This window comes from Pistacia vera, unplaced genomic scaffold (genome assembly GCF_008641045.1).
Source record: "Pistacia vera cultivar Batoury unplaced genomic scaffold, PisVer_v2 Contig530, whole genome shotgun sequence".
Lineage (NCBI taxonomy): Eukaryota > Viridiplantae > Streptophyta > Magnoliopsida > Sapindales > Anacardiaceae > Pistacia > Pistacia vera.
The window spans coordinates 99,187-123,054 of NW_022196369.1; the positions used below are offsets into that span (position 1 = coordinate 99,187).

At 37.3% G+C, this 23,868-nt stretch overlaps 2 pseudogenes; both read left to right on the forward strand.

Moving 5' to 3' along the window:
- Window positions 1–605: 605 nt before the first annotated feature.
- Window positions 606–734, forward strand: LOC116107263 (annotated as a pseudogene).
- A 16,135-nt stretch (window positions 735–16,869) lies between these two features.
- LOC116107245 lies at window positions 16,870–17,366 on the forward strand (annotated as a pseudogene).
- Window positions 17,367–23,868: the final 6,502 nt, after the last annotated feature.

Sequence of the window (23,868 nt, forward strand, 5' to 3'; positions counted from 1 at the left end):
AGTTGAGTGCACGCAAGCAGCTCCGAACACCTCTGTTCACCCAAAAAAAAAAAAATTAATTAATTATTAATTAATTATTTTTCAAACATTTTTATAAATTAGTTATTAAAGCTTAAATTTCCATTCAATATGCATTTTACGTTCATTTCAATATTAAGGGTGTAATTGATATTAATTAAAAAAAAACCTAATGATGAGTGATACTAAATAGCCCCCACCTATTCTCTATTAAGCCCCATTTTAAATTTTAATAAGATAAAAATGTATATAAAAAATCAATATACTATACTTACAAAATTTTTCCTTTGATTTTTGTTCCATTCTAACGGAGCATTTTATTGGATTCAATTCACTAAACTGTTAGTAGTGTTCGGATCACAAACATAGAAACATATAATCATGGGCTCATGGGCAAATCCTGCGATATTTTATTTTGAATTACTTTACTAGAAACACATTTCTACCTAGTTCTAAGTTGTTTTTTTCTTTTTTTTTGGGTTGTATTTGTAGGAGTACAATAAAAAGCTGCTTAGGAAATACTTCTCAAAGACAAGAAAGAGGTACTGACAAAACACAGAAATTAGTAGCCAAGTCAACTTGCAAACATACCTGCCTGGATGGGGTGAATTGCTGATCAGAAGACTCATGGCCAAGAGTGGTGGCCTCCATTGCACATGGCAAGTGGCTGCGTCGTAATTTGTGGCGGTGGGGGACTGCGTTCGGGCAGCCCCTGTCCAATCTATGTCAAATATTTGCTCTGTTTTTTGACAAAATCTTATTTCTATGATCCTCCTAACTCTAGGCTACACATGCCTCCTGATATCACAAGTCATTTATCTCCAGATTGTCTCTGCATTTAAGGCCTTAAGTGGTGATTGGGGTTTATTTCCTTCTCAACGATAGAGCTTATCTGCCAATCGTCTCACTAAAGCTGATTTTGACCGAGATAAATATGACTGCCCATATTAATCTATAAGATTAAAATATTTCTTAACTTACGAATAAATAACAACCTAATTTCAATCAATTAAAACTACACTTCGGTTATCTCATACTGTGCTGTAACATTAAACAACAAGTACTCGTTGATCCTTTTGATAGGATCAAACTGAACAGTGAATGCAAGAAAATGCTAAACTAAAAAGTTAAAAAAAAAAAAAAAAAAAACAGTTATTTAATTCATGATTACTATCTCGACTTGACGTATTCCTACCTAAGCACCTTTCTCTTAAAACCACCCACCTCAACAACTAAATCATCACTGGAGATTGATTTATCAACCATCACTCTCCGTCCGTTCAAGTTAACAGACGTTGATGATTTCATGTCATGGGCAGGTGATGATCAAGTAACAAGATCCATCACACGGAACACTTTCACTTCCAAGGAATAAGCTTTCACCTACATAAAGGAAGTATGCATCCCCCACCCTTGGTGTAGATCAGTATGCATTGATAACCATTCGATCGGACGTGTTTTCGTCTCTCCAGGATCCGGCGACGAGAGGTGTAGAGCTGAGATAGGGTATGCTATAGCTGCCAAGTACTGGGGGCAGGGAATTGCCACCAGGGTAGTGAAAATTGCAGTTGGTGAAGCTTTCAGGGACTTCCCAGAGGTTCAAAGATTGCAAGCTTATGTTGTTGTGGAAAATAGGCTTCAATAAGAGTGTTAGAGAAGCTGCGTTCCTTCAAGATGGAATCCTAAAGAAATATAGATATTTTAAGGGGAAAATAGTAGATTTATATAGCTATAGTTTTCTAACTTCAGATTCTCATATCCTCAATCAGAATTATATGTTTTTGTTATGTCCAATAAATTAGGGCTGACGCAAGCTTACGTCAGCAAGAGCCAATCAAAGTTCAGGAAGACTTTGTGCCGCTCAGGCATTGCCGCGTCGTCCAAGGGCGAAAGGAGTAAGACTGTCATCAACTTGGCAAGTAAAGATTTGGCTAGTGAGTGGCTGGAGTCGCCCACCTACCCAAGCCTTGCGCAATTTAAGGGTATCTCCTGTACAATCAGCCAATGAGAAACAGAATAGGAATTGTACGACACTTGCCCACTTGCAGACTTGTAATCATTACCCAGAAATCTCTTACTATAAATAGAGAGCTCCCCTCTCATTTTCGGGATCCTGATAACAAAAAACACTTACTCTCCCTCTCTATATTTCTATTCTCTGATTGCTACATGTGACTTGATTGTAATCTCTTATTTATAAAAAAAAAATAGTGGACGTAGGATTTGCTTAGAGCATCCGAACCACTTTAAAAATCGTCTCCCATCATTTCTCATTCACGTATAATTTCTAAGTCAGCTTAGCACTTTGCACGTGTGAATAGTTGGTGTCAAAAATCAAGCATCAACAGTTTGGCGCTAGAAGGAGGGCCTAATTTAGTATCTGCTCTTCATCAGGAATTTCTGATCAATCGATTTTGTTCGCTAGCAAATGGCTCGTGGTTTTGAAACAAAGCGAGCTAGCCTCAACAACGAGGAAGTCCCCCGAGTACAGGATGACACTTCTCTTGAAGTGCCCCCGATTCAGTAAAGTACCGCGACAGATATTTCTTCGAGCTCACAGCTCGACCCAACTGTGATGGATTACCTAGAAAGGTTCAATAGTACTGTCCAAACGGTTAACCGAAGGTTAAACCGTTTGGATCAAGTCGTACCAGCCGAGTCCGACAAGGCGATGCCACCTCTGAAGATGCCTATAGGTCACGCTAATGTGCAAACACAGGCGAAGGCCTATGTCGAGCGCACTACAATGTGTAAAGACAAAGGAAAGCAGGTGGCAGGTGATGGGCCAAAGGGCTCTAAGGGACCAACGATCACCGGTTATGAAGTAGGTAGAATACCTGTGGCTTTGCAACTTGGCAATATGTCGCATCATGAACTGTCCCGTGCACATCGCATAGGCACCCCCACAAGAGTGCAAGGCAAGGAGATTCCCACTATCGCCAGAAGGATGGCCTCGACTATCATCATGAGGGAAACCCCCACCAATCGCAGGTTGGTTCTAATCATCGTGGAGGTCGAGATAACTCCTCGAACCATTCATTGCCTTCACAAGGCTCTAGTCAGCGTGTGTCAAGGTATGCTTGGGCTTTCAGCTAAGGTGAGGAAGAGTTCGATCTGTAGTCTTTCCTCAATCGCAATTGTGAGGATCGAACCCACGTTGCGGAGAGTGATCCTTAGCTAGCTCCGCTGCCTCAGATTAAAGAGTTATAGCGAGCTCTGGATTAGCTTAGAGCTCAACAAAATGAGTGTGGGCAGGTCACTGAGGCATCTCCCTTTTCTCCAGTAGTGTTAGTTGCTCCTCTCCCGTCAAGGTTTAGAATGCTTGATATGTGAGCATTTGAAGGGAATTCTGATCTGCAAGATCACCTCTATGAGTTCAACGATCTCATGGAGCTTTACCAAGTTTCCAACTTGGCCAAATGTCATTGTCTAGTAATGACTCTGACTTCCCACGTCAAGCACTGGTTTAGATCACTTCCGCCAGGATCTATTAACTCGTGGTAGCAGATGAGTTAGTTATTTTTAAGACACTTCCAGGCGAATAGGAAGTTCTTAATGTCGTTGAGCTATTTGAGCAACATACGATAAGAGAAGAATAAATCCTTCTAGTCTCACATTGACAAGTTCCATAGGGAGCTACATAAGATGGCTAACACACCTGAAGAATCTATTCAGACTCTCATTATTGCGGGAGTTCACCCACAGACTGACCTGTGGAAAAAGCTGTAATATGAGGATGACATTTCCCTCACCCGCTTCTACGACCTTACAGAGAAGTACATCCGTATAGAGAATTATGTGGTCGCTCTTAATCACTATGACTTTGGTCCTTCGACTAGTGCTCTTGATCGGGGAGAGGGTAGTAGAAGAGCTAATCGTAGATGGGCTAATGACGATCAGTGGAAGGGAAAGAAGCAACAGTTTTAGCCCAAGAAATATTATGCGCTGGTTCTTCGTCGTGGTCGTGACAAGAATCAATATACTCCTCTGAACGCATCAGTATCGACTATTCTGGATAAGTTAGGAAAGGTCAGCCTGCTCGGAGAGCTGTCGCCCATGAACAATCTTCTTTGGGCAAGAAATAACAAGAAATATTGCCATTATCATCGAGATAATAGGCACTACACTGATAAGTGTCGGGCTCTCAAGCAAGAAATTAAAGACCTCATCAAGTAGGGGCAACTCAAGGAGTATGTTGATGGTCTGACTCCTGTTCGAGAGAAGGATCATAAAGACTAGGGGAAGGGAAGAAACGTCATGGTTGTAAGGGTCTCTACTTCGTGGGGATCATCTTTGGAGGACCGCACCTCATGGGGCATTCTCAAGGTGCTTAGGAAAGGTATGCTCATAAAGCTCGCCATGACCTTGTGAGTGTGGTGAGCACGACGTCGTGACCTGCTAAGGTTTGTAGAGAAGAAGAGATTACCTTCTCAGAAAAAGATGCGGTGCGATTGCATTATCCCCATAAGGATGCACTCATCATCGCGCCTGAAATAGGTTGGTGCGAAGTCCACAGGATGTTGGTGGACAATGGTAGCGTTGTGAACATCCTATTTCAGTGAGCTTTTGAGGAAATGCAATTAGAAGAGGCATATCTGAAGCCTACCTCTATCCCTCTCTATGGTTTTACTAGGGATCATCTGATTCCCAAAGGTACGATTGCACTTCTTGTCACTTTGGACGAGACCAACGAAGTGACCAAGATGACAAAGTTCTTAGTGGTAGACTGTTTGTCCGCTTTTAATGGCATTCTGGGATGACCTCTACTACAAAGTTTCAAGGTTGTCACCTCCATCTATCATCTGAAGATGAAATTTCTACTCTGACGGGGTGTGGGGAAATTAAAGGGTCTTAGTGCGAATCTCACGACTGCTATGTGAGAGCAGTGCAGATGGCATGCAAAAGGAAAGGGAGGCCGATCGGCATTCCCAAGCAAGTTACGGCGATCAGCAGGATCGAACCACAGTCAGGTCCAGTGAAAGACATCATAGATCCTCGTGTTTAGGAGGAATATTCCCATAGTGGGTCAGTTGAGTCTCTGTCTGAGGTATCTGTCGACTAGCGTGAGTCAACATGAGTATTGAGAATTAGGAGTAATCTCAACCCTCAACTCGCTGAAGATTTAATGAGCTTCTCGGACAGAATATCGAGGTTTTTGCATGGACTAATGCTAATATAGTCGGGATCAGCCCGAACATAATATGTCATGCACTCAACATTGACAGTGTAATAAAGTTGGTTCACCAGAACAGAAGAGCCATGGACCCGAAGTGCTATGCTGCTCTTAAAGTTGAGGTGGATAAGCTGCTCTTAAAGTTGAGGTGGATAAGCTGCTCTCAAACGGGTTCATTCAAAAAGCTTATTACCTGAGTTGGGTCACCAATTCGGTTTTAGTGAAGAAACCCAATGGCAAGTGGCGAAATTACGTTGATTTCTCTAATCTCAACAAATCCTGTTCGAAAGACAATTTCCCTTTGCCCAGGATCGATTAGCTCGTCGACGCCACTTTTGGGCATGAGCTGTTAAGCTTCATGGATGCCTACTCGGGGTATAATCAGATCTTGATGTATGAGCCTGATGAGGAACATACCTCATTCATCACAGATCGAGGACTGTACTGTTATAAGGTCATGCCTTTTGGTCTAAAGAATGCTAGGGCAACCTACCAGCGTTTGGTTAACCATATGTTTTCCGAGTAGATCGGGAAATCAATGGAAGTTTATGTTAATGACATGCTAGTTAAGTCGCATGTTGCTTCAGATCACATAGCACATCTCACTAAGATGTTCGACGTACTTCGAAGACATAGAATGAAGCTTAATCCTCTTAAGTGTTCATTTGGAGTATCCTCAGGGAAATTCCTGGGGTATATGGTTAACCACTAGGGGATTGAGATCAACCCCGAAAAGATCCGAGCTCTCCTAGATATGAAAAGTCCAGCAAATCGAAAGCAAGTTCAAAGCTTGAATGGGAAAATAGCAGCTCTCAGTCGCTTCATATTGAGAGCAACAGATCGTTGCTTGTTATTCTTTAATATACTTAGGGCCAACAAGAAGTTTGAATGGACTCCAGAATGTGAGCAAGCCTTCCAGATTATAAAAGAACATCTCGGAAAGCCACCTCTTCTATCCAAGCATTTTCACAAGGAAATCTTATTTATCTACCTATCCATCTCTCAATATGCGGTCAGCGCAGCTCTCATCCAGGAGAGGGCAAAGTTCAGTGCTGGATGCCAAGACGCGGTGTCCAAAGATGGAACGATTAGCCTATGCCATGCTGATTGCTTCCAGGAAGCTACGATCTTATTTCCATGCCCACACCATCCATGTTTTGACCAACTACCCACTCAGACAAGTTCTTCAAAAGCCAGAGGCTTCGGGTAAGTTGCTTAAATAGGCCATGGAATTAAGTCAGTTTGATCTGTATTACAGATCGAAGACACTAATAAAAAGGCAGGTTGTTGCTGATTTTATTTCAGAGCTCTCTTATCAGCCAGATCAAGAATTGAATAGTCAGCCAGCAAAGTTGTCTAGGAAATTGTTTAGAACTTATCAACTTGGAGCCTTTGTGTTGATGGGTCTTCAAACAGAAGAAGGGTCGAAGCTGGTCTTCTACTCCTCAATCCCGAAAAGACTCGAACTCATGGAATCCTTAGGTTTGGATTCAAAGCTACGAACAATAAGGTCAAATATGAAATGCTGCTTGCTGGTCTACGATTAGCAAGAGAAATGGGGTCGAAAATGATCGACATCTATTAGTAACTGATAGAATTCACACAGTGGAAAAACATAATATTTAAAAAGAATCAATCAATTACACGAGTCAAGATCCGAGTACAGATTATAATGTTTTCTTGCATAAACTGAAACGTAAAATAAAACTGTATTAAAAACAAATCCATACAAGGATTTAGTTCATACTAACGTTTGTAGGCTCTTCCAAATATCTTTGATTTTGGACACGAACATTGTTCACCGGCTACTGTTCATCATCTACTGTTCACGTGATTCTTTGCTAATGGATCCAATGTAGGATCACACTCATGGAAGTCCACACGAAGATAATTCGAAGAACCGATAATTGTTTTGCTAGAACAATTGCCGGCATCAAGAATCAAGAACAATCAAAATTGAAAAATTTTCTTCTTCACTTAAAGAAGAAAACGTGAGAGAGAGAGAGAGAACCTTTTTGGTGGCTAGGATTTTAATTGAATGAATCTTTCTATTTGTTTTAATTTTAAGTTGCAGTTATATAGTGCAACAATTAAAACCCTACTCCACTTAAGAATAGTCATGGGCTCCAACCCTAGTTCACCCTTGCAACCAAACACACCCTTTATGGTATTTTAAATAATTAATTATTAGTATAATTAAAATCAATTAATATATATAATAATATATTAACATTTAATTAATAATAATAATTCATTTAAATATATACATAGATATATTTAAATATAATCTCACTAATTTCATTTTAATATTAAAATTAAATACAAGCAACAACCTCAGCAAATTAATTGCACTGAGAGATTACCAAAATACTCTTTCGTCCTAAAAGACGAAAATACCCTTCTCACAAATTGATTCTTAAATTATCTTCTAAGTGTGTGACTCGTAGGCTCCTCATCATATTAGTAGTGTGTAGTATCGTGATTAACACCAATTAATCGTCTCACTACACACAGACCAAGATTGGCCCCTAGCAAGGCATCATGGCCACCTGATAGATTCGGATTCAGCGAAACCACAGCCTATCAACGGTATGGTTACCGTGCAATCAAATCCTTTCATCAACTGTTATCTCATCGAGACTGAGATACAAAAATAGTATCAACTTCAGATATCCTCGACATGTTTGTATTCAGTTATTAGACCAATGACAAGAATATTAAATTGGATTGAGCATCAACGCAATCCCAATGTGGCCACAGATTTAGTGTCATTGCCATTTATTGAATTACCCAGTGAGATAACTTCTCCTGTACCCAGGAGTGATGAATCCTTTGTCGATCTACCATTGTCTCGATACACTTCTCAATGTAGCCAATCACTACCGTATTGATAGCTCTGAATAGAACTAAATTGGGCTAGTGTCAAACTACACCAATTGGTGCACAAGGCACTTCGGTGATCTCAAGTCTAAGGATCACATGCACCACCATCTGTTAGAGGATTTTTTTTATAGACACTAGGGTTACCATCTATATGGAATCCTCTGATGGGTCTGTCCAGTGAACTTGCCTACAGCAAGCACCCATGTGTCGTATGAGGTTGTTGGCAAATAACCTTGACAAATGAGATCAGTCACTATAAACCTCGCGTTATTATTCTGATGCCCTAAGGTATGAAATTTACCTTTTTAAGTAATTTTTTTTAATGGAAGGGTAAAATGGTCAATATACATGTATTTTGAGATGTGACCATTATAAAGTGTAAGGGGTGATGTCATTGAAGAGAAATAAGGGTAGAATGGTCATAAAGTTTATTGATATGGTTAAATGGCGTAAACGGTAACCAAGGGTATAATGGTCTTTTTATAAAAATCCATATGATTTAAGTATCCATAAAAGTGCATCAAGGGTAAATTTTTCATTACCTAATGGGATTGCTTAATTGTTAAGTGTTTTGAAGAAGTCAAATGGCATTAAATGAGTGCTAATCATTATGTTGTGGTAGAAATGACCAAAACGCCCTTATATGAAAAATTTATGCCAAATAATCCTTACATCTAACTTTTATTGACCAATCATAATAGAGTACCAATGGAATAAATATTTACAAGGTTTTAAGAGAGAGGAGTCGGCCTTGTACACCCCAAATGCATCATCTTCTTCTTCATCTCTCAAATCCACCATAAAAGCCACTAATCCAAGCATATTATTCTCAAATTTTCATAGGATTTCAAGTTGATTTTCAAAGGAGATCACCATCCACACTTAAAGAACTTTAATTTCAGGGTTTAAGGTGAGTTTCAAAACCCTAGTTGTTCTGATCTTTTAGTTAAAAGGGAAATTCATAAGTGTTTATGTGTATAAGGTAGAAAGGGTGAACCTTTGGAGCTAAGGAGGAGTGTCTTCGTGCTTTTAATACTAAGGTAAGGAAAAAATCTCCCTTATGACTACAATTGATAACACCTAGGGTTTATGGAACTTACATTTATTTATGTTAATATGAGTGTGATGCTATGTTTTGGTTATGGATTGTTTAAATGGGTGTGTTGATTAGTGTATGTGTGCATATGGAGGATGATTATGCCAATTAAGAGATTTGTAGTTGGATGATGTTTTGGAACTTTTTGGTTCTGTAAAAAGGCAGGTTTTTATGGCCTTTTATACTTAGAATGATATGGCAAATGATATGAATGTGCAAATGAAGATGACATGGTTAAAATAAATAGAATTCGGATTTGGCTTTTTAAGACTTATATTGTACATGCTTCACTGAATCGGTCATAACTGAAGTTATAGAAGTCCGATTGAGTTGATTCTTGAAGTATTAAAAATTTGAGTAACAGACCTAAAACTTTTATGTTTTAGCCAAAAATCAATTCGAATTGGAAGATAAGGGAAAAATTGCTTGAAAAGTGATGAACTATATGGCATCCACCTTCTTAATGGAAATTCCCATTTGTTTTTAATTCTAATAAACCCCTGAATAAACTTAATACCAAAATTCCTTGAATTGTATGAGAAATTAAATGAATTAAGTTAAGAAGTTTAGTAGGAGAATATAGTATGATTGAGCATGGGATATGTTAGTCCATATGTTTGCATTCATAATGGTAATGCATATAGCTTATTTAGTTGTCTTATGAAAAATTTATGAAATGTTAAAGAATGAATTCCATGAGTCTCTTGAGGTATAAACCAAGATCAGAGGAATGGAATTCTTATGGAAACCATGAGTCCTTTGAGGTGACGACCAAGAACAAGGTAATGGTTTAAATGAATCCGATCGGATAACAAAGACTAATGAAACCATCAAGTATAAAGACAAAAGAAATAAGCATGCCATGTACATGAATATTTCATAAGTCATATATGTTCTATGTTATATTATGTATGATTATGTTATGACTTATGTTTATGAGAAAAGTCCAAAGTGTATGATATGTTTTATGAACTTGTTATGTTAAAGAATGAAGGTCATATTTTGTAGGTAGGTAAGGTCCTAAGTAATATACTTGTAAAATGATGTATAATGAACCTTAATAGTTTATAAATGGCCATATTCCTTACTGAGCGATTAGCGCTCACCCCACGAAATGTTTTAAAATGTTTTGCAGGTAAGGATTAAGGCATGAAGCTGGGAGAGGATTCCGAGGGACGCTATGAGCATGAAGGGATGTTTTAATTATGACTATTGAATGGTTTTGCTAGTATTGAGTGTAGTAATTATGTTTATATCTCATAATGCAGTAAATATGTCCATGTTATTATGGAGTATATATGTTTGTGTTAATAAAGGAAATCAAATTGCTAGTAAATTTTGTAAAAGTGTGTATGTTCTAGTAAGTACTACTATGGATTTCATAATTTACTCCAAGAAAGGAAACTATATTTTTGACTTGTACAATGAACTTATTATAGTTTAGAAATTAAATTGAATTAAAAATATATATATTTTTAAACTACAGGTTTATTATTTAAATAGGATTTTAAAATAAACTTCTTTCCTAGGCGTGTGTTTTCTAGGTTCTCAATGGCCAAGGGATACTTAGGAAATACCCGGCTAGGGAGGGCTTTTACAGTCACTGCCTTTCGACAAGGTCGTTCAACACTAGGATTACCTTACCATATCATCTGTGTCCTTGGTCAGAATAATAATAAGGCTATAGACATTTCTAGAATGGCCACCATATATGATCAAAGGGTTCTCACTATCAAGATTTGAAACACTTGATACCCTCGTCACGGTTCTACCATCCTAAAGACATATATCATTACATACACGATATAGAAGAATATGCCTTTTATTGATAAATAAACATTTATTACGGAGTCAATTTTACAATAATTAATTGGCTCTAGAGCACATATCTAACACTATGGGCATATATGACAACTCTGAGTACCTCTACTTCAGAAACACCTTTCTCGCTAGCGTATGGCTGCGAGGTGATGATTCCACTAGAAGTAGGAACCGGTTCACTTCGGAGGGAATTTTTTAATGAGGCATACAACGAACTGGACTTAGTTGAAGAAAACCACGACAAGGCTCGGTTAAGGATAGCTTCCTACCAGTAGTGTGCAAAAAGATTCTTCAACTCTAAAGTTGGGAGAAGGGACTTTCAAGTTGGCACCCTGGTTCTAAAAGAAGTCATTCTCAGCACAAGGGAACCAAGTGCAGGGGTATTGGAACCGAACTGGGAAAGGTCCATACCACATCACTAAGGTAATACGACCTGAGACGTATCACCTCAAAAGGTTTAACGGTTCCTAAGTGCTGCAAGCTTGGAATGTTGAGCATCTTTGCCCTTATTATCAGTAATTTCAAACTCACTTATAGCTTTGATCATTTCCTTTTACTTGTAAAATTTTCCTTCTTGTAAGTATTATGAATAAGATTGTTCCATTTCCTCTCGAAGAGAAACTTGTGTTGTGATCTCAAATCGTTTTTTAAATAATCTTGTTCTTTATAACATTTTACAAGTTCAATGGTCAGATAAGTTATATTCGTTTAGTGAAGTGCTTAAGTTATAAAAGTACTATCACAAGTGGCCAAAAATTTCTTTCATATATTAAGCAAATGTGTACAAGAGGTGACGAGGAGCTACAAAAGTTAAGTTGAGAAAACTACAAGATTAGAAAAGAGAGTGATCATTGGTCTTCTTTTCCAGCCCCCCCGGGCGCGACCTCCCAATCCTCTAGATGATTGTCGACCTCCAGATCATCCGCCCGATCTTTAAGAATGTTCTTTTTGGGCTGATCATCTTTCGAGGAGGTTCTTGTTCCTCCTATTGCTCGACCTCTTCAGCTTAAAGTGTGGAAACAAGAATGGACTAGTATTTGTCCGAAAGGTGGGAGATGTCCATCTCTAGGTTCCTCGACCGCAAGCTATAAATAGCTTGTATTGCCCAGTGAGCATCCTTCCTCTCGAGCTCGAGGTTTTGTTGCTTCATCTGCTTGGTCAATGAAGCGACTCACCCCTAAAGTAGCTCAAGGTCCGCCTCCATCGTCATCTTTTGTTTCTTGGAGTTATCCCACAACTGAGCTCGATTCTCCTCCATCGCCTTTGCGTGATCGGTGCTAACCTTCAGCTCTTTCTCTTACTCACTCGGCTTTTTGGTGAGCCTTACCATCGTCCGTTAGAGCTCCTTGTTGTCCCCGTCTCTCTTTTCGAGCTTGACCTTCTGAAAGTTTGTAGTCCGAAGAGCCAAATCTCTCTCTGCTAGGTACTGATTAGTCTGGACGCGAACTGCTTTTGCCTCACATCCACGATCACGAGATCTTGCTTCAGCTTGACATTCTCCTGCTTCAGCTCAGAGAGTCTACCAGCAGAGTTCATGTCGATCTTCTATTCGGCTACAGTCAGGACGAGTAAGGACTAGACGGGAAAAGAGACAAAAGTTAGTTTCCTTTTCTTAAAATCATAAAAAAGTTAAAGAAGCAGCTGGTATTAAAAAGTTCTCGAAGAGAACAAGCTGTTTTACCTAATTGTGCAGCTGGAGTGCTGTAGCTACCAGATCGGTAGGTCGGGCAGCCACGAACTCCTCGAAGGCCACAGCAAGTTAGCATTCCAATAGGGTGTACATTACCAGCTGCAAGTACTCCGACAATTACCCAAGGGAATCTAGCACAGACGAGTCTGGCCCGAAAGGGGCAGGTACATCTTCGACTCGTTCTTTCCCACTCTCCTCTGGGCAGCGTTGTCGCTCCCTCTCCCTTACGCAAGCTCTCAGGGGCCACCGAAGTGCCGAGGGCACCCCTCGGGGAAATTTTCGAGCAAATGATGGGGTAAGGCTAAGTTCTTTTTGGCAGCACCCTTAAGCCTTCTAGCTCTGATTCCAATTCATCCTCGGTGGGTAGTTGTTTTCTTTTTTTGGTCTTCTAGCCCATGGTTTTTTGTTTCGTGGCACGAGCAGCCACGGGCTAAGGAGCTTCTTCCCGTCGCTCCGTGGATGGTTGCCTTTCAATGCCAATCCACATCCCTCCTATTGGGATGGCATCAAGGGTCGCTTCGGCTGGCCCACTCGGGTTGAATTGGGGGAATACAAAAACCCCAGTCTTTGTCGGTGGCTTCAAAATCCTTGGTGGCATGGTCGCTGCACGCCATGAAAATGTGTTAGCGAAAAAGTCATCTTTGATACAAGGCCAAAAGTTCTTCTGGATATGAAGATACTTATAGGCTAGAGCTTCCAAAGATACCTCGGGGCTGAAAAAACTGTACTTTCGCAGGTTGGCAATGGTCAGAGGAAAGGATAGTCAGTTTGGAAATTAAAAGGGAAAACCTACTCGACTCTCTAAATTTACAAACGTCATTATACTCGAAGAAGAAATATATGGTGTCATAAGCCCCAACATTGTTAAGGTAACCAAATATCCCTCCCTCGATCGTAGATTGCTTCGAGAGGTAAAAAGAATCTTTGTCCTTGCTTTTCTTTAGATAGTGTGAGCATGCGAGTTCCAACGCTGTTAGCTCGCCAAATTCGTGTTTGCAGCATGCGATATGCATAGCAATTACTATCATATACGCATTGGGCATCAATTGAATGCGATCTCAAAGTGGTCGAGGATCGACTTGATAAATGGGTGAAAGGGTATCGTCACCCCGCATCTGAAGATTGTTTCTAAGATCACAACATTCCCTCTTGAGGGTCTTGAGTGGTGTGCGATCAGTGCTGGTAGACATTTACGTTGATCGTGAATTGGTCTACCGCTTTTTAAATCTCGTCTGTAATGGCTACTGATAGTACTGCCTGTCCAGGTCTTGCTGAGGTGCTCGAGGGTTGCAAGCTTGTTCCTTCGGCTACTCTCATTTCTGAAACATCCATTGCTCCAACAGTTTGAAAAGGTGCAACACATAGAGGTAACTCAGTCTCTGTACACAGTGTTTCATACGACGACTTGAAAGAGTAAAAGAAACCCTAATTTTCCTTCCTTAACCCCTAAAAACCCTAAACATCCTTGAGAATGGGTTCCAAAGATTTGTGCCCTAGGTTTTTAACTCTTAAGAGTATTCCTTTTTTAACACTATCCAAGAATGTGCATCATGTAAGTTTACTAGACATTCATACCCACCATTGCTGTAAAAGACCGAGTCTTTGACAAAAATGAAAAGAAGAAATGGAAGAGTTTTCCTTACCTCTTGGTTGCTGGGGACGAACACTCTATCATAACGGTGAGTGTGCATCAATTGGAAGAAGGATGAACTGGTTTCTTGAGTGCAAAAACTTTATTTTTCTCTTTGAAGATTAGATTTCTATGAAAAGCTTGAAGTGGGCTTAGGGTTTTATAAGGAAGAAAGCGATGTTTGGCTTCCTATGAAAGCGACGTTTGGGTGGGATGCATTTTTGGCCGTTGGACGTGACCACATGTCGCCATCCTCATGAAGAGTAACATTCTCGCTTCATAGAGATCAATCGACGTTTCCCTCCATTGGAGACACCAAACGTCGACGTGGTTATCTCCCCCCCATTAAATGCGCCCTCATCCACATTTAATGCTTTAAAAGAGAATGTTGTTTCAGCATGGCTTGCATTTAATGCTCATGGCTGATACTTATTGAGCAAAGACACATCTTTCAGATAAATCTTACTTTATTGACCAGGCCAGCTGTTAAGCGCAATAGATAACATCTGAAGAGATCGTTCGAATGAAACATTCTTCTTCATGCATTGAGCTCGAAGTGAAGTGACTTCTGGTTTTCAGCAAAAATATTCAAAGTATTTTCAGGTTGCGAGTAATGGATAAATTTCAAAGCACGTTGGTATAACACTCAGCAGGATCTGACCCTAGGTCGCTGAACCTTTAAGGGAAAATCACCTCAGGTCGCTTGTGCAAATGCTTGAAGTTCCACACTGCAACCTCCACTCAGTTTGCTGGTCAAGTTAGACCGTGAACCTTATGTTATTTCAGCAGTTCTCCACTCACGGTTCAAGCAATTATGCAAGCATTCCTCAGAACAAGACAAATCATGGCATAATCATGAAGTTCTCAAGGTTCAAACCTTGAACCTTAAGAACTAGGGGGCTTATTTTATGCCTAAGAAATCATGTCTAATCAGAGTTCAGGAAGGCTTTGTGTCGCTCAAGCGCTATCACATTGTCCAAGGACGGAAGGAGTATGGCTGTCATCAACTTGGTAGGTAAAGATTTGGCTAGTGAGTGGCTAGAAGTCGCCCACCTGCCCAAGCCCTGTGCAATTTAAGGGTATCTGCTATACAATCAGTCAATGGGAAGCATTGTAGGAATTGTACGGCAACTACCCGCTTGCAGACTTGAAATCATTACCCAGAAACCTCTTACTATAAATAGAGGGCTCCCCTCTCATTGTCGGGATTCTGATAACAAAAAATGCTTACTCTCCCTATATGTATTTTTATTATCTGATTGCTACATGCGACCTGATTGTAATCTCTTATTTATAAAAAAGCGGTGGACATAGGATTTGCTTCGAGCATCCGAACCACTTTAAAAATCATCTCCCATTTTATTTATTTCATTTCCTGTTCACGTGTAATTTCTAAGTCAACTTAGCACTTTGCATGTGCAAATAGTTGGTGTCAAAAATCAAGCATCAACAGTTTTAAATTAGATTATGTGTGTAATTTACTAGTGATTGAATTGATAAAAAATATATAATGCCTATTTGTTTTGGCCAATATTTCATTTGTCTGAACTGTCCAAGGTTATAGCAACTTGCAGAATTGAAATGCTCAATTTCTAGGCTGAGTTTATGTGTCGAATTCTCTATCAGACATTCGTTGACCGGTGTTAGTAAGCATTAAAAAATAAAAGCATTAAAAAATAAACTCTTATAATTTTAAATCTAAAATATGGTATTCTAATATTGGAAGGGGAATACTACACTCACAAACCCTTCTCACTAATTTTCTCTTACAAACGCGATGTGGCAGCTAGCAATTAGTCAACTCACAATAGATCCCGTTTGCCAACCAATGGGTCCCACCTGACCAATTGCAAGCTACCATGTCGCGTTTGTGAGAGAGAATTAGTGAAAAGAGTTTGTCGGCCTATCTTTATTGATATGGGAAACATTTGGGAAATCATTTATGAGAGTTGGGATCACCAGAAAATTGATACAATGGCTCTTTCTACACCAAATTTGTGTTACAACTTGTAAAAAACATAAGAAAGCCTATGGCAACGCCAAATTATACTTGAACTATAAAACTGCCTTTTGTGTATAGGATAAGTCTACTACAATTCCAAAATTTTGTCACAAGTTAAGAAGTTTGAACCATCATTGGGTGACCTAATAGTAAAAGAGCAAAGGAGAATCGAGCATGGTCTTCCAAGTTTTAGTCGCCTTGTTAAGAAACAGCAAGGAGGATCTAACATGTCTCTCTGAGTTTGAGTCCCAAATTGCTAATAGTGATGGTCACTGGAACTCTTACTCAATCGGTAGTTTATGATCCTGAAGACTAAATGAGGTGTATGTAAGCTGCGTGACACTCATACCTATATATATATATAATATAAGTGTCATGTGTATTAATATATAACTAATTAGAGGGATTATAAAATTTATGACCATTCTTGCTTAATGGGTAGTTACATGACAAAGATATAAATAATAGTAAAATTGATACCAAGTAATCCTTTAACCCAATAACAAACTTGGCACTAATTCATCATTTGATCAATTATAGTTACTTCTATAGTGCTATGGAGACTGAGATTGATTTATCAAGCCTCACTCTGCGTCCATTCAAGTTAACAGATGTTGATGATTTCATGGTGTGGGCGGGTGATGATCAAGTGATGAAATTTATCAGATGGAACACTTCACTTCAAGAGAAGAAGCGTTGACTTACATCAAGGATGTATGCTTCCCCCACCCTGGCGTAGATCAATATGCATCGATGACCATCGATCGGATTCGTTTCGATCTTTCCTGGATCTGGCGGTGACAGGTGTAGGGCTGATATTGGGTATGCTATAGCTGTGAAGTATGGGGTAGGGGATTGCCACCAGGGCTGTGAAAATTGCCCTTTGAAGTTTTCAAGGACTTCCCTGATGTGTTAAGGTTGCAGGCATACGTTTGTAGAAAATAAGGCTTCTCAAAGGGTGTTAGAGAAAGCTGGGTTCCATCAGGAGGGTCGTTGAGGAAATATAGTTATATAAAGGGCAAATTAAGGGATTTGTATATCTATAGTTTCTAGCACCAGATTCTCCAAGCAGAACTCAAGATCAGATGTCTTGAGTTCAATTTGTACAAGAATGTATGAACACCTGAGTTTTAATTAAATGTAAAATTGGAGTGATTGTGTATGTGTATTTATCTGTATATATTGATGATTTCATGTTTTGGGCAGGTTATGATCAAGTGATGAGATCCATCACAATACAAACTTTCACTTCACTTACATAAAGGAGGTATGCATCCACCCTTCGCGAGATCATATGCATTCATGACCATTGGATCGGATTCGTTTCTATCTCTCCAGATCCGGCATTGACAGGTGCAGAGATTCGATAGGGTATGTATAGCTGCCAAGTAATGGGATCAGAGAATTGCCATAGGGCAGTGAAAATTGCAGTTAATGAAGCTTTCAAGGACTGCCCAGATTGTTTTAATAAAGCTTAGGAGACACGCTAATAAACTAATTATCAACACAAAGGAGATCCTGCAATGTTAGGGGTTCAAATTACACTGGAAGCATCTTGCGGTCGGGTACTTACCCGAGCCCTGATAGAGATTAATTCATACCTACGAGTATGGGGAGACCAGAGGCTTCACCAAAAAAAGAAAAAAAACCAAAGAAGATCCGCATTTATTTGCTTCTGTGACATACTCTTTTTTTATATATAAAATCGGTCTTACAACTTTGTTAATTGGATTAACATATCAAATAATTAGAGGGAATCATAAAATTTATGATCAATTTTCTTGCCTGAACGTGACAAAGATATAAATACTTGGGAAACAAGTGGAGATCTTGGTAACGAGAGAGGCCGCGGTGATATTTAACACACTCTTCTGCATAATATCCTAAAGTTGGTTTTAACCATTAATCCAACTACTACATTTTGATCGTTTTTTATCATCTAATAGTGCAATGGAGATTGATTATCAAGCATCACTCTCGTCCATTCAAGTTGATATATGTTGATGATCTCATGTTGTGGGCTGGTGATGATCAAGTGACAAAATTCATCGGTTGGAGCACTTTTACCTCCAAGGAGAAGCTTTGACTTACATCAAGGATAAACGCATCCCCCACCCTTGGCGTGATCAATATGTCGGATTCGTCTCCATCTTTTCGGATCAGGCGATGACAGGTTTAGGGCTGATATTGGGTATGCTTAGCTGGGAAGTACTGGGGGCAGGGAATCGCCACCAGGGCAGTGAAAATTGCGATGAAATTTTCAGGACTTCCTGATGTGTTAAGGCTGCAGGCATCGTTATGAAAAAAATAAGCTCTCAAGAGTGTTAGCAATTCGCCGATTTGAGCAAGACAAACCAACCAGGTTTCTTTCTTCAACAAAGGAGTGAAGCCGAACTTGGAATCCATAGAAAACACTTTGTTATAGTGAAAACATGAATCAGCACCACCATCAGAATGAGCTGCCAGCTATCCTCCACATTAACATGTGCTAAGGACCAAAACCTAACGGCAGCTCAAACCACCTCTTATTAAGCATTTTTCCCTTTCCCAAAAAGATAAGAGGAAGAAAGATCAAACAAGGAGACGAAAATCATACCTACAAAAAAAGAAACATCTAGAAAGGGGGCAACAAGGGAGTGAACGAGCCAACTTTATTCAAATAAAAAAACGTACGGACAGAGCATATCAAAAATAGTAAGAAAAGACGAAATATTGAACCACTAGTACAAATGAAAGGGTGTAAATCAAGCACAACCACAAAACAGAAAAAAAATCAAAAGTCGGCTACTGAAAGTGTAGTAAAAAAATGAAGCCTCAAAGCTCATAGTAAAGCAACCTACCAAAGATTGAAAAAGAAAAAAAGCACAAAAAGAAAAAAAACAAACACAAACGACAAAGTAAACCAAAGTTGTTAGCTATAAAAACAAATATTCAAGAACACAAAAAATAAAATAAGCATGATTTACCGAAAATGTAAAGACGATAGCGATGAAGAACGAAAAATCCGTCCAAGGAAAAGAGAGAGAAGGAGAACTGGAGAACGAAGGAAAACAGGCGAACAAAAATCACCTTGGAGCAGTGGCGGTGAGAGGCGGAGGACGGCACTAGTGTGGAGGTTTAGGGTTAGGTCATGGTTGTGTGGAAAAATGGGTATATAGGGAGGGTATTTGTGATTATGAAATATGTAAGGGTAATCTTATCGTTCACTGGTCCTGTCCCCAAGATCGGGGAATAAATCCGTCCCTGTCCCATTCACGCCTCGCACAAGGCGAGCGACTTGCCATCTTTGATCGAGAGCAGTGATCATACCTATTTCCAAAATAAAAAGGGCAGGCCATCAGAATAGAGAATTGATAATACACAAACGAGTATTCATCCAAATATAGTATTAAGAATCACAATCAATAAAATCAATTGACAGACATTGATGCCCAGTAGCATCTTTGTTTTCAGCCTATAAAATGTTCCAGGAATCAAATCACGCAACTAACTTTTATAATGTCACACATTGTGTATAACACTGGAAAGGATGACCAAGAGTTTGACTTTTAAGTAAAGAAGAAATGTGGAGAAAAGGAACTTCAATAAACAAGTACCAACATGGCTTTTCTTTTCCAAGTTAGAAGCAAGTATGGATAGTTAAATTAACCTCAAGGGTTGGTCGACGGTTAGAAAGTTTTCTCTCTTGAGTTTTAAGTTAAACATTGGAGTCACTTCCATAAATTGTAGTTTACTTGGTTGTTTGGATTTATAGGGTGTTCAATAACCTCAAGATTAATTAAATACGCGCAAGTTAGCCCAGACACCCGGTACCCAAAAAAAAAAAAAAATGATGTTAAATTTCTTATACATTACAGCCAATGATATGAGAAATTTAATTATGACTGGACATACACCAATTTTCCATATATCATGTTTGTCAAGAGCAATTTGAACAACTCCCAAATGGACAATAATAACGTTTAATTGTATTCAAGATTATTCATTTACTTTTATATCAGTGGATAACAAATACATTTAAGTGTATTCAGGTTTACTTTGGTCCATACCTAACAGGGACAAAGTAATCCGTCATTGTATCTTTCAATGTATATTTACAAACTTGGTGCATTCCTCGATTAGTATGGACGATAACATCTCTAAAAAAATGACACCATAATATGCTTTAAAACAAATTAATTATTAACCACCACTGGGTGACTTGATAGTAAAATAGCAAAGAAGTTCAACATAGGTTCTTAAGTTCAAGTCCCCCTAACCACTAATAAGGGTGACAGTTCGAGTCCCCTTAAGCACTAATAAGAGTGATCGGGTGGTCACTGAGGGGATTTACTTAGCTACTCACTTTAGAGTCCTGGGAAATTAGTTGAGGTACACGCATGCTAGCTTGGACATCTCTATTCACCCAAAAAAAAAAAAAAAAAAACAAATTAATTATTTTTCATACACATTTTTATAAATTAGTTATTAAATATTAAAATTTTCCATTCAATATGCATTTTTACATTCATTTCAATATTAAGGTGTAATTGATATTAATTTAAAAAAAAATTAATGATGAGTGATACTAAATAGCCCCCACCTATTCTCTATTAAGCCCCATTTTAAATTTTAATTATTATAAAAATGTATATAAAAAGGAAAGATGAATGTTTAGCTAGCGGTGAGCACGTATAGTGGGTAGAATCGAAACCTACCCAGAACCGACACTGTGCAGGTAGGTTTCGGTTTCATTTTTTTGGAATCGATACTGTGCGGTTTCGGTTTCGGTTTCGGTTCCTACATGTGGAGGAACCAGAATTAGAACCAGAACCTAGAAAAAAGAACATGTAGTGGGTACCCGGCTTGGAGCCTGCAATGGGTACCCTGTTTTGGAATCTAGGCTGAAATGAAATATTTGTGAAAAATGGGGGCCCATGTAATTTTACATACAAAAAAATTTTTAATGGAAAAAGTTAAATTTTTACAATAACTTAATTAAATAAATATACAATTATCTTACTACATATAAACTACACCATATAAAAAATTTTAATATATTATAATATATTAATATTAAAGTTTTAATTAATTAAGTATATAATTGAAATTAGGACCAATTAAAAGTGTTTTAATATTATTAAAGAATTATATTTGAATAAAATAGTATATTTGATTGAATAATAATATAATATTTAGGTATTTACTTCAATTATCAAGTTCTAAGTATATAATTACATATTTATATTATAGTTAAATGATTACTTAATTAATTATAAGTTTATAACATTATTAATAATTTAGTACATTCCTTAATTAAATAATTAGAAATTTAATTAATTATAACATTACATTATAAACAAATGATTACTTAGTTAATTATAACATTTCATTATAAACATTAGTATAACACTTAATTAAATTATTAGAAATTTAACTAATTATAATATTACATTAAAGATTTATAATATGATTACTTAATTCATTATAACATTACATTATAAACAAATGATTACTTAGTTAATTATAACATTTCATTATAAACATTAGTATAACACTTAATTAAATTATTAGAAATTTAACTAATTATAATATTACATTAAAGATTTATAATATGATTACTTAATTCATTATAACATTTCATTATAAACATTAGTACAACACTTAATTAAATGATTAGAAATTTAATTAATTATAACATTACGTTATAAATTTATAGTATAATTACGTAATTAATTATAACATTATATTATAAACAAATGATTACTTAATTAATTAATTATAACATTTCATTATAAGCATTAGTACAATACTTAATTAAATTATTAGAAATTTAATTAATTATAATATTACATTAAAGATTTATAATATGATTATTTAATTCATTATAACATTATATTATAGTTTGATCACGTAATTAATTATAACATTACATAATTAAATGATTACTTAATTAATTATAACATTGTATTCTAAACATTAATAATTTCCACAATACTTAATTAAATGATTAGAAATTTAATTAATTAAAACATTACATTATAATTAAACAATTACTTAATTAATTATAACATTACATTATATTACAATTACTTAATTAATTATAACATTACACAGTTAAATGATTATTTAATTAATTATAAACCTATAACATTACATTATAAACATTAGTAATTTATTACATTAGTACATTATTTAATTAAATAATTAAAAATTTATAGTATGATTACTTAATTAATTATAATATTCCGTTATAAACATTAGTACAATACTTAATTAAATGATTAGAAATTTAATTAATTGTAATATTAAATTATATATTTATAGTATAATTATTTAATTAATTGTTTGTATTTTAGTTTTGATTGAGGAATTTTATGTGAAATGTGATGAATTGATTGAATTCAAGTGTTGTCTAGAAATTTGAGGATTTATGAGCCACATTGGACACAAATAAATGAGTAATCGAAATTTGTTAAGGGTGTATTTATAAACTTTTAAAGTATTTTTGTCATTTTTTAAACTAGTAGAAGGGTAATTATTTTTTATAGGGTACCCAGGAAATGAATCGGAACCTGCATTTTAGGTTCCAGTTCCTTGAATTTAAAAACCTATACTGTACGGTTTCGGTTTCAATTTCTTTTTTCAAGAACTTATACTGTATAATTCTAGTTCCCCCGAAAAATACAAGATACCCAAAACCCTCAAGCCCTATGTTTAGCAAACCCTGCCTTAAAAGACTAAGCCCGTTTTGAACCCCAGATAAGCCACAAACGGCGCTACTGAAATGGTGCTCAGAAGCTTGATTCGTCGTTTTTCTTCTTCTCCTTCTTCATTCATAAAACAAGGTAAAGTGACTACTACTGTTACACAAGATTTAGTATTTAAAGTAACCCAGCTTGAGAAATTCCTCCAAAACGATTGTAAGGAAGGTAATGTCACTCTTGATGAAGCATGATATTTCTTTGGATACATGATTCATATGCAACCCAAACCACCAATTTCATTATTCAAGCGGCTGTTTGGAGCACTGGCTAAGAAAAAGTTTTATGAAGATGTTAATTTGCTTTACAAGCGAGTGGATTCAATGGGGTTGTTGCCAGATCTTTTTACTTTGAATATTTTGATTAATTGCTTTTGTAATGTGGGTCGAGGTTTTGTTGTTTTTGGGAGGATTTTAAGGCAGGGTTTTAACCCAGATGCTGTGACCTTTAGTTCTTTTATTAAAGGTTTGTGTTTAGAGAAGACAGGTGCGGAGGCTATGGAGTTTCTGAAGAAAATGGCTGTGTTTGGGGTTAGGCCTAACGTGATTACATATGGGACTTTGATTAAGGGATTGTGTAGAACAGGGAATACCAGTATTGCACATAGGATACACGAAGAGATGGTGGATCAAGGTTTGCAGCCTGATGTGCTGACATATAATACAATGATCAGTGGCCTTTGCAAGGAGAGGAAGATGTAGGAAGCTAATTGGTTGTTGAAATTGATAATCCAAAGAGGTTTGGAAATTAGAGAATGCTATCAGTCTTTACAAGTAAACGATTTCACAGGGAATTAAACAAACAGTGTTTAC